At 43.4% G+C, this 13,698-nt stretch overlaps 1 protein-coding gene across 3 annotated transcripts in view; it reads left to right on the top strand.

Moving 5' to 3' along the window:
* Positions 1-383: 383 nt before the first annotated feature.
* Positions 384-13,698, top strand: part of LOC110503403 (protein FAM168A) — a 93,933-nt gene continuing 80,618 nt past the window's right edge. Inside the window, exon 1 of one of the 3 annotated variants that reach the window (XM_036961991.1) lies at positions 384-785. The gene's annotated coding sequence lies outside the window, so the exon portion shown is untranslated. The remainder of the gene's footprint in view (positions 786-13,698) is intronic. The other 2 variants (XM_036961988.1, XM_036961989.1) reach the window with 2 other exon arrangements.

The following is a 13,698-nucleotide window of genomic DNA, read 5'->3' as shown; positions in this document are numbered from 1 at the left end:
TTCTTTTAAAGTCTTGGTATAATCTGTAAATTCTTGTACAACCTAGCATATGTTATCATTGTCTATTTATGTACTTTTTGTTTTTGTAAAAAAAATGACACCCCCTTATCTTTTAACTTGAGTCCCAAAACTATATTCCTACCCTTTCACAGTTATTCAGCCTAACAAAACTCTGTTGATTTGAATTTCCCAAAAAGAAAGGCAAACATTTTATCTCGTCGTTTTTAGTGACTGTGCTAGTTTGTTAAATTATGTTTGGGAAAAATCCAAACGTGCCGCTCAAGGGCCATCCATTGCCTACAAAACGTCATAAAATGGCGCCGCACTCTAAAATACTTTGATGGGAAATGTCGTTTTTTCTTTTTTGCTCAAACGAGCTCAAGTTTCAACCTCGACCTTCTTTATCCTCATGACCAAATCATTTCAATGTTCATTCTCTTTAAAAATGAGTTACCTCCAAACTGATATATCTTTACCCCATTTCAAGTTTAGTTTGTAGTTCTAGAGGTTGTGTCCTTTTGTAATTTTGGGAGGCTGAAAAGCCCATCACCATCCAATGTTTGTTTGCCTGCTCATGGCCCCTCTCCTCTCTCCACCCATCACTCCCAATCTCGGCATCCCCATCCCCCACTCCGCGGTGTTCCCAACGCCGCTGCTAGCCGGATAACGCTGTAGCAAAGTGAGAAGCTAGAACACCGATAGCGTTAACATAGCCAGTGTCAACGACTTTGAAGATACCGGAACAAAATAAGGAATTTAGATAACCACATTTGTCCATCACATTGGTAAGACTCGCCCGCTTAATATTGTTGTATCATCTCTACTCTTTCCCCTCTTTTTTTCTGTCAATTGTCCGACACCGATATGGCATGGTAACGTTACATGGAAAATGTATTGATGGTGGAGGATAACTAGCATTAGCGAGCTAGCTAGAGCTATCTTAGTAGTTGGACAAAAATAACATTTCAGCGATGGGCTTCAGAGTGTAACTATTTTATGTGACTTAAATGTTATGCACTTCCTCCATCGTTTGAGTCGAAATAGCTAGCCAATCTACGTATCGGATTGACGGATTGTATGAGAAGGGACAGTGTGTGGCAAGGATGCTAGCAAACGTGATGGGATCTATTGGTATGATTGCGGTGGAGTTGTCTAGTGCCTAGCTAGCTACTACTTTCTAATAGCTCGCTGGTCACTCGCATTTTTAAACTAAAGGACAGTGGTTTTTCAAAATGGTGTCGGCATCTCTTGTTTGGTTTAATTAATAATGTTGGACTGTATAACTAACTAGCGTAACTCGCTTAAACTATTGTTGCGGGTGTGGATTTTTAGGTATCAGAAATTCACTTCATCAAAGCGTTTTGTCAAATATAACATTTTAATTTTTGTTTACCGACCTCGAACCTTGAATAACTGAAGTGGGCCATTGCGTTATCAATTAGCCTGGTATTGTTTCGATTTAACAAGGCAATCAACCATTTCAGATGCGTGTTGAAAGAGAAACGTTAACAGGTCAAATGCTTTCTGGATTATTGTCTTGATGTGAGCCTAATCTGCGAATTTCCGATTATCCGGTTTGTAACAGGGATTTATCGCAGGTTTTATGGCTACTGACTGACGTTATAACCCGTGTGGGAATGTGTGCAATCAATCACGACAGGCACTATAATAATGAGGACGTTTGAATGCTGAACATGTCTTTTTTAATTTGATCTAGATATGGCTGAATAAACTAGGTTTAGTAATAACGTTATAACGCATCACTGAAAATTTATTCACGGCCCAACCAGTAATGACAGCACTTGCGTCTAGCTATCCAAAGTGAGTGGGACAATTCATGTCATTGTGCGTTTTATTCATACCTGCATACCTTGACACAAAGAAAATACAATACATTTACAGTAAATTAAAAGATTAGCTATAGAGAAAGTGGACGGCACTCAAGATACAATTATTTAACCCCATATAGCTTGAAACCACGTGTACCTTTGTGTGCTTGAGTTATTTATTGTTATGTACTTGAACAGTAGGCAGCTCAGGAACAATGCATTCAGCCATAAAACTTTCACAGGGAGGGAGAAAGGAAGAGGGCCCTACAGGACCAAGGTCTGTAGAAGAGAAGACTATTCCTGTCTGTCTGATCATTCTGCTTGAGAATAGGACCAGTGGATTAGTACAGGCTACTTACTCTCAATTCAGGAGGAATCGTTCCATCAGAGGCAGAATATTTACTTAAGTCTTCTTTGTGTGTTGAATGAATGTTCACCTGTCAAGGACTTGAATGGCCTGTATTTGAACAGTTTCATGACTTCAGAACATTGTCTTGTTTTGATTTCTGAAGTTGTTTGTTTTGATGTTTCAGTGGCGGGTGGATTTTTTAAATAGGCTTAATCGTCAAACGTCTGCAGAAATGACTTGACAGAATAGTCATGTTCATTCCAGTTCTCTCTATGTCCTTTGACTACTTGTGACTTTTTAGGTGAAATTACACCCTCCGTGTTCTAATGCAAGATATGTGTGCTTCTTCATCTGTTGTTTGTTTGTGTGTGTGTTGTCGAACATTTCTCGCCATGTGTTTGCCAGGATGAAACAATCCTGTGTCTTTCTGTACTCGTGGCCGAGGTACCAGAGTGGAAACTGGAAGCCGGGCATTTCTGTGTTCTTATTCTCAACCCTATTTCCGCTCCAGGATCATTAGTTTCCTGTGTTCCTCCTACACCTGGCGATGAACCCATTGATAGTCCAGTCAAGTGTGACAGCGTGTGCTGGCCCACCTCTGTGTCTTGTTGTCCCTTGCCCTACCTGACGGTGTTGCTTCTTGTTGGTGACAATTACTCATCGGCCTCTGTAGTGTCTGCCAAATCAGTTTTAATGGTCAGTGAATCTCTGTCCTCTTGCCTTGTTAGAGGTTAGTTCTGGCCTACACCCTATTTTCTGTGCAATCCCCAAAAGGTGAGCTTTTCCCACCAGCCAGAGAGACAGACAGAAATTCTCAAGTCCAGGGCCAGGTCTGTGAGTCAGTCATGCTGTCCAGACATGCTGTGACCAGTGGGCTAGTCATCCTTTCAGTCTGTTCTCTGAGACACTGCTACAGAGAGGTGTGTGTTGGCATTCCCTCTCTTCTCTCATAACAACAAGTTGTCTGCCACCAACTACAACCTGCTGGATGCGGGATACCGCCATGACCATTCAGGACACCCCATAAGCGTAAACATAATGAATATCGGTGTTTGTCTGGTCTAGACCCCTGTTTTTATAGAATCCCAACAGCCAATATTTGATTCACACGTTTCTCTCCATCCCTCATTCATGTTCCCTGGTGGAACCATGTGTGTTGTTTAGAAGGCCCACTGGAATGGTCTCAATGGAAACTAACTAGGGGTCCTGGTTGATTTATAATTGATGATTGCTGTCTCATGTCATCTTCTTTAGCTGTGCTTCCCAGAATATGACAGCTTCAGGGTTCCCCGCTTTTCCGAACAGGAATAAAGGAGCTCGCCTCTTGAATCAAATAAAATCCAAGTTTATTGGTTGTGTACACAGATTTGTAGATATCACAGGTGCAGTGAAATGCTTGTGTTTCTAGCTCCAACAGTGCAGCAATACAAAACAATCTACACATAATCCGTAAGTAAAAAGATAGAAGTTAAGAAATATCAGAGCGATCGGTGTCGGAGTCCAGAGTATACAGGGCATTCAGAAAGTATTCAGACGACTTCACCTTCTCCACATTTTGTTACGTTACAGCCTGATTCTAAAATATGTTAAATTGTGTTTCCCTCCTCAATCTATACACACAATAATACCCCATAATGACAAAGCAAAAACAGGTTTTTAGAAATGTTTGCAAATGTATAAAAAATTTAAAACTGAAATATCACATTTACGTAAGTATTCAGACCCTTTACTCAGTACTTTGTTGAAGAACCCTTGGCAGCGATTTACAGCCTCAAGTCTTCTTGGGTATGATGCTACAAGCTTGGCACATCTGTATTTGGGGAGTTTCTCGAATTCTTCTTTGCACATCCTCTCAAGCTCTTGTCAGGTTGGATGGTGAGCGTCGCTGCACAGCTATTTTCAGGTATTTTCGGGTCTTTCCAGAGATGTTTGATTGGGTTCAAGTCCAGGCTCTGGCTTGGCCACTCAAGGGCATTCAGAGACTTGTCCTGAAGCCACTCCTGCATTGTCTTGGCTGTGTGCTTAGAGTCGTTGTCCTGTTAGAAGGTGAGCCTTTAACCCGCTCCAGTGCGCTCAGGACCTCAGACTGGGGCTTCATCTAGGATTTCTAGTCTCCAAGTCCTTTCCACTGAAAAACATCCTCACAGCATGATGCTGTGTAACGACATTCAGGACAAGGAGTTAAATCTTGGTTTCATCAAACCAGAGAATCTTGTTTCTCATGGTCTGAGTCCTTTAGGTTCCTTTTGGCAAACTCCAAGCGGGCTGTCATGTGCCTTTTACTGAGGAGTGGCTTCCGTCGAGCCACTCTGCTATTAAGCCCTGATTGGTGGAGTGCTGCAGAGATGCTTGTCCTTCTGGAATGTTCTCCCATCTCCACAGAGTGAATCTGGAGTTCTGTCAGAGTGACCATCAGGTACTTGGTCACCTCCCCTTCTCCCCCGATGGCTGAGTTTGGCTGAGTTTGGCTGAGTTTGGCTGAGTTTGGCTGAGTTTGGCTGAGTTTGGCTGAGTTTGGCTGGGCAGCCAGCTTAATGAAGAGTCTTGATGGTTCCAAACTTCTTCCATTTAAGAATTTAATATATATATATTTTAAAAGTGTACCTTTTTATTTAACTAGGCAAGTCAGTTAAGAACACATTTTTATTTTCAATGACGGCCTAGGAACAGTGGGGTAACTAACTGCCTTGTTCAGGGGCAGAACAACATATTTTTACCTTGTCAGCTCGGGGATTCGATCTTGCAACCTTTTGGTTGCAATTCCAACGCTCTAACCTCCAGGCTACCTGCCACCCCATGATGATGGAGGTCACTGTGTACTTGGGGACCTTCAATGCTGCAGACATTTTTTGATACCCTTCCCCAGATCTGTGTCTCGACAAAATCTTGGAGCTCTACGGAGAATTCCTTCAACCTTATAGCTTGGTTTTTGCTCTGACATGCACTGTCAACTGTGGGACTTTATATAGTCAGGTGTGTGCCTTTCCAAATCATGTCTAATTAATAGAATTTACCACAGGTGGACACCAAGTCGTAGAAATATCGCAAGGATGTTCAATGGAAACAGGATGCACCTGAGCTCAGTTTCGAGTCTCATCGCAAACGGTCTGAATACTTACAGTTGAAGTCGGACGTTTACATACACCTTAGCCAACTACATTTAAACTCAGTTTTTCACAATTCCTGACATTTAACCTTTCTAGCGAGGCGCCCTCGACAACATTCTGCTGAAAAGGCAGCGCGAGAAATTCAAAAATATTTTTTAGAAATATGTAACTTTCACACATTAACAAGTCCAATACAGCAAATGAAAGAAACATATTGTTTACAGCTAAAGCACAACATATGATAATGCTAGATCACCACCAAGTACAAAAACACACAGCCAATTTTCCAGCCAAAGATGGGAGTCACAAAAGCCACTTGTTGTTAGCGTGTTCAACCCAGTAATCCTTCTTCATGAGGCGCAGGCACTTCATCCAGACAAAAACTCAAAAAGTTATGTTACAGTCCTTTAGAAACATGTCAAACGATCTATGGAATCAATCGTTAGGATCTTTTTAACATAACATAATATTGTTCCAACCAGAGAATTCCTTTGTCTTCAGAGAAGCACTGGAACGAGAGGTAACTCTGTCGGGAGTGCTCGTCATGAGACCAAGGCTCTCTGCCAGACCACTGACTCAGAGGTTTCATGAGCTCCTCCTTTATAGTAAAATCCTCATTCAAGTTTCAATAGACTGTTGACATCTAGTGGAAGCCCTAGGAAGTGCAACCTCATCCATATCTCAATGTGTATTCGGTAGGCCAAACTTTGAAAAACTACAAACCTCAGATGTCCCACTTCCTGGTTGGATTTTTCTCAGGTTTTCGTCTGCTATATGAGTTCTGTTATACTCACAGACATCATTCAAACAGTTTTAGAAACTTCAGAGTATGTTCTATCCAATACTAGTAATACTATGCATATATTAGCATCTGGGACAGAGTAGGAGGCAGTTCACTCTGGGCACGCTATTCATCCAAAAGTGAAAATGCTGCCTCATATCCCAGAAAGTTTAACCCTAGTAAAAATTCCCTGTCTTAGGTCAGTTAGGATCACCACTTTATTTTAAGAATGGGAAATGTCAGAATAAAAGTGGAGAGTGATTTATTTCAGCTTTTATTTCTTCCATCACATTCCCAGTGGGTCAGAAGTTTACATACACTCAATTAGTATTTGGTAGCATTGCCTTGAAATTGTTTAACTTGGATAAAATGTTTCGGGTAGACTTCCACAAGCTTCCCACAATAAATTGGGTGAATTTTGGCCCATTCCTCCTGACAGAGCTGGTGTAACTGAGTCAGGTTTGTAGGCCTCCTTGCTCGCACACGCCTTTTCAGTTCTGCCCATAACTTTTCTATAGGATTGAGGTCATGGCTTCGAGATGGCCACTCCAATCCACCTTGACTTTGTTGTCCTTAAGCCATTTTTCCACAACTTTGGAAGTATGTTTGGGGTCATTGTCCATTTGGAAGGCCCATTTGCGACCAATCTTTAACTTCCTGACTGATGTTTTGAGATGTTCTTTCAATATATCCACATAATTTAACTTCCTCATGATGCCATCTTTTGTGAAGTGCATCAGTCCGACTTGCAGCAAAGCAACACCACACCATGATTCTGCCACCCCCGTGCTTCACGGTTGGGCTGGTGTTCTTCGGCTGGCAAGCATCCCCCTTTTTCCTCCAAACATATTGATTGTCATTATGGCCAAACAGTTCTATTTTTGTTTCATCAGACCAGAGGACATTTCTCCAAAAAGTATGGATCTTTGTCCCCATGTGCTTGATGCAAACTGTTTTCTGGCTTTTTTTTATGGGAGTGGCTTCTTCCTTGCTGAGCGGCCTTTCAGGTCCTGTCGATATAGGACTCGTTTTACTGTGGATATAGATACTTTTGTACCTGTTTCCTTCAGCATCTTCACAAAGTAATTTGCTGTTCTGGGATTGAGTTGCACTTTTCGCACCAAAGTACGTTCATCTCTAGGAGATGAGCAGTATTTATTCTGAGGTCTTTGCTGATTTCTTTTGATTTTCCCATGATGTCAAGCAAAGAGGCACTGAGTTTGAAGGTAGGCCTTGAAATACATCCGCAGGTACACCTCCAATTGACTCAAATTATGTCAATTAGCCTATCAGAAGCTTCTAAAGCCATGACATCATTTTCTGGAATTTTCCAATCTGTTTTAAAGGCACAATCAACTTCTGACCCACTGGGATTTTGATGCAGTGAAATAATCTGTCTGTAAACAATTGTTGGAAAAATGAGTTGTCATGCACAAAGTAGATGTCCTCACCGACTTGCCAAAACTATAGTTTGTTAACAAGAAATTTGTGAAGTGGTTTAAAACGAGTTTTAATGACTCTAACCTAAGTGTATGTACACTTCTGAGAGTTATTTCTGTTAGTTGTAATTAATGTGCAACAATGTCTAAACCTGTTTTTGCTTTGTCATTATGGCTATTGTGTGTAGATTGATGAAGTTTTATTTATTTAATGAATTTTAGAATAAGCCTGTGACGTAACAAAATGTGGAAAAAGTGAAGGGGTCTGAATACTTTACGAATGTATATTTACACTATATATACAAAAGTATGTGGACACCCCTTCAAATTAGTGGATTTGGCTATTTCAGCCACCCTTTGCTGACAGGTGTATAAAATCGAGCACACAGCCATGAAATCTCCATAAGCCAACATTGGCAGTAGAATGGCCTTACTGAAGTGCACAGTGACTTTCAACGTGGCGCCGTCAGTTTGTGAAATTTCTGCCGTGCTAGAGCTGCCGCAGTCAACTGTAAGTGCTGTTATTGTGAAAATGAAATGTCTAGGAGCAACAATGGCTCAGCCGCTAAGTGGTAAGCCACAAAACCTCACAGAACTGGACCGCCAAGTGCTGATGTGTGTAGCGTGTGAAAATGGGCAGTCCTCGGTGGCAACACTCTCTACCGAGTTCCAAACCGCCTCTGGAAGCAACGTCAGCACAATAACTGTTAGTCGGGAGCTTAATGAAATCGGTTTGCATGGCCGAGCATCCGCACACAACCCTAAGATCACCATGCTCAATCCCAAGCGTCGGCTGGAGTGGTGTAAAGCTCGCTGCCATTGGACTCTGGAGCAGTGGAAACACTTTCTCTGGAGTGATGAAACGAGCTTCACCATCTGACCGTCCGACAGACGAATCTGGGTTTGGCAGATGCCAGGAGAACGCTACCTGCCCCAATGCACAGTGCCAACTGTTAAGTTTGGTGGAGGAATGAATCACAGTCTGGGGCTGTTTTTCATGGTTTGAGCTAGGCCTCTTAGTTCCAGTGAGGGGAAACCTTAACACTACAGAATACAATGACATTCTAGATGATTCTGTGCTTCCAACTTTGTGGCAACAGTTTGGGGAAGGCCCTTTCCTGTTTCAGCATGACAATGCCCCAGTGCAAAAAGCGAGGTCCATACAGAAATGGTTTGTCGAGATCGGTGTTGAAGAACTTGACTGGCCTGCAAAAAGCCCTGACCTCAACCCCATCGAACACCTTGGGGATGTATTGGAATTGGCCATAATCACCCAACATCAGTGCCCGACCTCACTAATGCTCTTGTCCCCGCAGCAATATTCCAACATCTAATGGAACGCCTTCCCAGAAGAGTGGAGGCTGTTACAGCAGCAAAAGGCGAGACCAACTCCATGATTTTGGATTGAGATGTTCTACGAGCAGGTGTCCACATACTTTTGGTAATGTCAGCCTACAATCAATGCAGCCTCGGGATATGCGGTTTCAAGTTTGCAAATAGTTGTCGCGGTGTCTGCATGGAGTCGTCGCGGTGTCTGCTTGGGGGGTAATATACACGGCAGCGACCAAAAGGAAATTATCTCGTAAAATAATGTAATCTGCATTTAATGATGCGGTATTCCACGCAATCATCTCTCTTAATCCACTCTTCATACGTTAATCCTTCACCCAATATCTTCACGAAGGCTGTATTTAGGCAAAGCCTTAGATGGCTTGGCCAATAAGAGTTTCAAACTTTCAGAGCTAGAATCAGTCCTTGTGGCAAGAAAGTGCCTCCCTCTCATGTGTGTCTGTAACGTGAATCTAGTAGAGGGCTATCTACTACTGACACTACAGAGCCCAGGGTTATTTCTGAGTGATGGGGGAGGAGCATATGTTGAATAGTAGTATGTCATTATGTCTTAATAACACAAGGCTGCCCAGACAGCAGATGCTGGAGGAGAGGGGGGGGGAGAATATAAGTTTATATTATTTTCACTGTAATCACCCCTTCACCCTCCCCCTCCATAACTACCAACTAGGCCCACTAGAGAACCCAAGAGAAGGAGCACAAAAAACACCTGCTCCCGCACACAGTGTTAGCATGTAGCGGTTAGCATGGAGCTGTGCACATCACTAGGAACAGCTGCTCTCTCTGTTATTGTTGTGCCCCATGGCCACTGAGTGTGTTCTGCCTAATTAAGTCCCCCTAGCTGCTCGGCTGAGTCTGGGATCAGGTGTTGGCACTTAATCGCCCCCCCCGCCCCCCCCATATGCCCCATCATTGGTTGTGTGAACTAAAGCTCTGACACAAAGGTGTCGATCACTCATAATGCCTGTGTGAATTTAAAGATCTCAGTCTCGCTCTGATGTGTTGGTTCAGTGTGATTGTCCTGTGAGGAATAGTTTTAAGTGGTCTGTGGAATGGAGAGCTTAGGGGAAGAATGGGCTTTTCACAACCAAGGGGCCAAAAACACTCAACATCGACCAGTTAAAACACAGACACACACTGTCATACTCTGACACACAGACACTTCACCTCGTCTTTTTATTCAGGCACAGCTAAGACGTGCCATGGGGTCCTGGGTAGGCCTGGGCGATGTGGCCTAAAAATCCTATCTCTATTTTTTTTTCAAACTTCTGGGCGATTCACAATAGATATATAACCTAAAAAATATTTGTTTTCTAAAAATTGTGCATTTAAAGTTTAAATACACTGCATTTCAGACTGTCAGCAATAATCTAATGAGTTCAGTCATACCTAGGCTAAATATAGGCTTTCCACAGTCATAAGACCCACTACTAATATTTTATCTATATAGATAAACCTGCTTTTTTGATATTGCAAAGATCATTCATTTGGCATTCAAGTCTATGAAAAATGCCCTTTTGTCATTACAGATTTAACTAGAACCATGTATAATGCAGATTCACTAATAATGACTAACATCTTGTAGCAGGCATTAGAAAATGAACACAGGTCTCATCAACAGCTAGATGCCCTCAATCTCACACAAATCATCAAGAACCCACCAGACACAACCCTAAATCTGTAAACAAGGGCACCCTCATAGATGTTATCCTGACCAACTGGCCCTCCAAATACACCTCTGCTGTCTTCAATCAGGATCTCAGCAATCACTGCCTCATTGCCTGTATCCGCTACGGGTCCGCAGTCAAACGACCACCCATAATCACTGTCAAACACTCCCTTAAACACTTCTGCGAGCAGGCCTTTCTAATCGACCTGGCTCGGGTATCCTGGAAGGATATTGACCTCATCCCGTCAGTTGAGGATGCCTGGTCATTCTTTAAAAGTAACTTCCTCACCATCTTAGATAAGCATGCTCCGTTCAAAAAAATGCAGAACTAAGAACAGATATAGCCCCTGGTTCACTCCAGACCTGACTGCCCTCGACCAGCACAAAAACATCCTGTGGCGGACTGCAATAGCATCGAATAGTCCCCGCGACATGCAACTGTTCAGGGAAGTCAGGAGCCTATACACGCAGTCACTAGCAAAGGCTAGCTTTTTTCAAGCAGAAAACTCCAAAAAGTTCTGGGACACTGTAAAGTCCATGGAGAATAAGAGCACCACCTCCCAGCTGCCCACTGCACTGAGGCTAGGTAACACGGTCACCACCGATAAATCCATGATAATCAAAAACTCAAACAAGCATTTCTCAACGGCTGACCATGCCTTCCTCCTGGCTACTCCAACCTTGGCCAACAGCTCCGCTCCCCCCGCAGCTACTCACCCAAGCCTCCCCAGCTTCTCCTTTACCCAAATCCAGATAGCAGATGTTCTGAAAGAGCTGCAAAACCTGGACCTGTACAAATCAGCTGGGCTTGAGAATCTGGACCCTCTATTTCTGAAACTATCCGCCGCCATTGTCGCAACCCCTATTACCAGCCTGTTCAACCTCTCTTTCATATCGTCTGTGATCCCCAAGGACTGGAAAGCTGCCGCGGTCATCCCCCTGTTCAAAGGGGGAGACACCCTGGACCCAAACCGTTACAGACCTATATCCATTCTGCCCTGACTTTCTAAGTTCTTCGAAAGCCAAGTCAACAAACAGATCACTGACCATCTCGAATCCCACCGTACCTTCTCCGCTGTGCAATCTGGTTTCCGAGCCGGTCACGGGTGCACCTCAGCCACGCTCAAGGTACTAAACGATATCATAACCGCCATCGATAAAAGACAGTACTGTGCAGCCGTCTTTATCGACCTGGCCAAGGCTTTCGACTCTGTCAATCACCATATTCTTATCGGCAGACTCAGTAGCCTCGGTTTTTCTAATGACTGCGTGGCCTGGTTCACCAACTACTTTGCAGACAGAGTTCAGTGTGTCAAATCGGAGGGCACGCTGTCCGGTCCTCTGGCAGTCTCTATGCGGGTGCCACAGGGTTCAATTCTCGGGCCGACTCGTTTCTCTGTATATATCAATGATGTTGCTCTCGCTGCGGGCGATTTCCTGATCCACCTCTACGTAGACGACACCATTCGGTATACTTCTGGCCCTTTCTTGGACACTGTGCTATCTAACCTCCAAACAAGCTTCAATGCCATACAACGCTCCTTCCGTGGCCTCCAACTGCTCTTAAACGCTAGTAAAACGAAATGCATGCTTTTCATCCGTTCGCTGCCTGCACCCGCTCGCCCGACTAGCATCACCACCCTGCATGGTTCCGACCTAGGATATGTGGACATCTATAAGTACCTAGGTGTCTGGCTAGACTGTAAACTCTCCTTCCAGACTCATATCAAACATCTCCAATCCAAAATCAAATCTAGAATTGGCTTTCTATTTCGCTTTCTATTTCGCAACAAACTCACGCCGCCAAACTTACCCTAGTAAAACTGACTATCCTACCGATCCTCGACTTCGGCGACGTCATCTACAAAATAGCTTCTAATACTCTACTGCAATACTCTGATGCAGTTTATCACAGTAACAAAACGGATGGCACTAAAGCACCTTATACCACCCACCACTGCGACCTGCATGCTCTAGTCGGCTGGCCCTCGCTACATATTCGTCGCCAGACCCACTGGTTCCAGGTCATCTACAAGTCCATGCTAGGTAACGCTCCGCCTTATCTCGGTTCACTGGTCACACTGGCAACACCCACCCGGTGCACGTGCTCCAGCAGGTGTATCTCACTGATAATCCCTAAAGCCAACACCTCATTTGGCTGCCTTTCCTTCCAGTTCTCTGCTGCCTGTGATTGGAACGAATTGCAAAAATCGTTGAAGTTGGATACTTATCTCCCTCACCAACTTTAAACATCTGCTATCTGAGCAGCTAACCGATCGCTGCAGCTGTACATAGTCCATCGGTAAATAGCCCACCCAATTTACCTACCTCATCCCCATACTGTTTTTATTTATTTACTTTTCTGCTCTTTTGCACACTAGTATCTCTACCTGCACATGACCATCTGATCATTTATCACTCCAGTGTTAATGCGAAAACAAAGTGTTGGAGAAGAAAGTAAAAGTGCAATATGTGCCATTTAAGACAGCTAACGTTTAACATATGAAAACTGGTGGTTCCTTTTAACATGAGTCTTCAATATTCCCAGGTAAGAAGTTTTAGGTTGTAGTTATTCTAGGAATTATAGGACTATTTCTCTCTATATGATTTGTATTTCATTAACCTTTGACTATTGGATGTCTTTCAATTTGCAGAGGTTTTGTTTCCTGACTGCTGAACATGACGGTTGAGCAGAATCTCTGGCCAATTAATGAAGCAATACGTCTCGAGGGGGTGGGGTATATGGCCAATATACCACGGCTAAGAGCTGTTCTTAGGCACGACGTAATGCGGAGTGCCTGGACTCAGCCCATAGCTGTGGTATATTGCCCATATACCACAAACCCCCGAGGTTTGCCTTATCGCTATTATAAACTGGTTACCAACGTAATTAGAGCAGTTAAAATAAATGTTTTGTCATACCCGTGGTATATGGCCTGATATACCACAGCTGTCAACCAATCTTCATTCAGGGCTCGAACCACCCAGTTTATACTAAGCTACCAGAGAGGAAAGGAAAACAGCAGTACTTGTTTATTAAGATTGGATTTGAGTGGCAACAGTAGTGGTATCAGACTGTGTATGTTTGTGGGGGTAGATTAGTGGTATCACGGTGGGTTGGTTCCCTCTGTCTTATTGAATTAGAAACACTGCCATTAGATTGTACTGATGACC

This window comes from Oncorhynchus mykiss, chromosome 24 (assembly GCF_013265735.2).
Source record: "Oncorhynchus mykiss isolate Arlee chromosome 24, USDA_OmykA_1.1, whole genome shotgun sequence".
In the NCBI taxonomy this organism is placed as follows: domain Eukaryota; kingdom Metazoa; phylum Chordata; class Actinopteri; order Salmoniformes; family Salmonidae; genus Oncorhynchus; species Oncorhynchus mykiss.
Note: the sequence above shows the minus strand (reverse complement) of the source record. Positions and strands in the feature narration are given on the sequence as shown.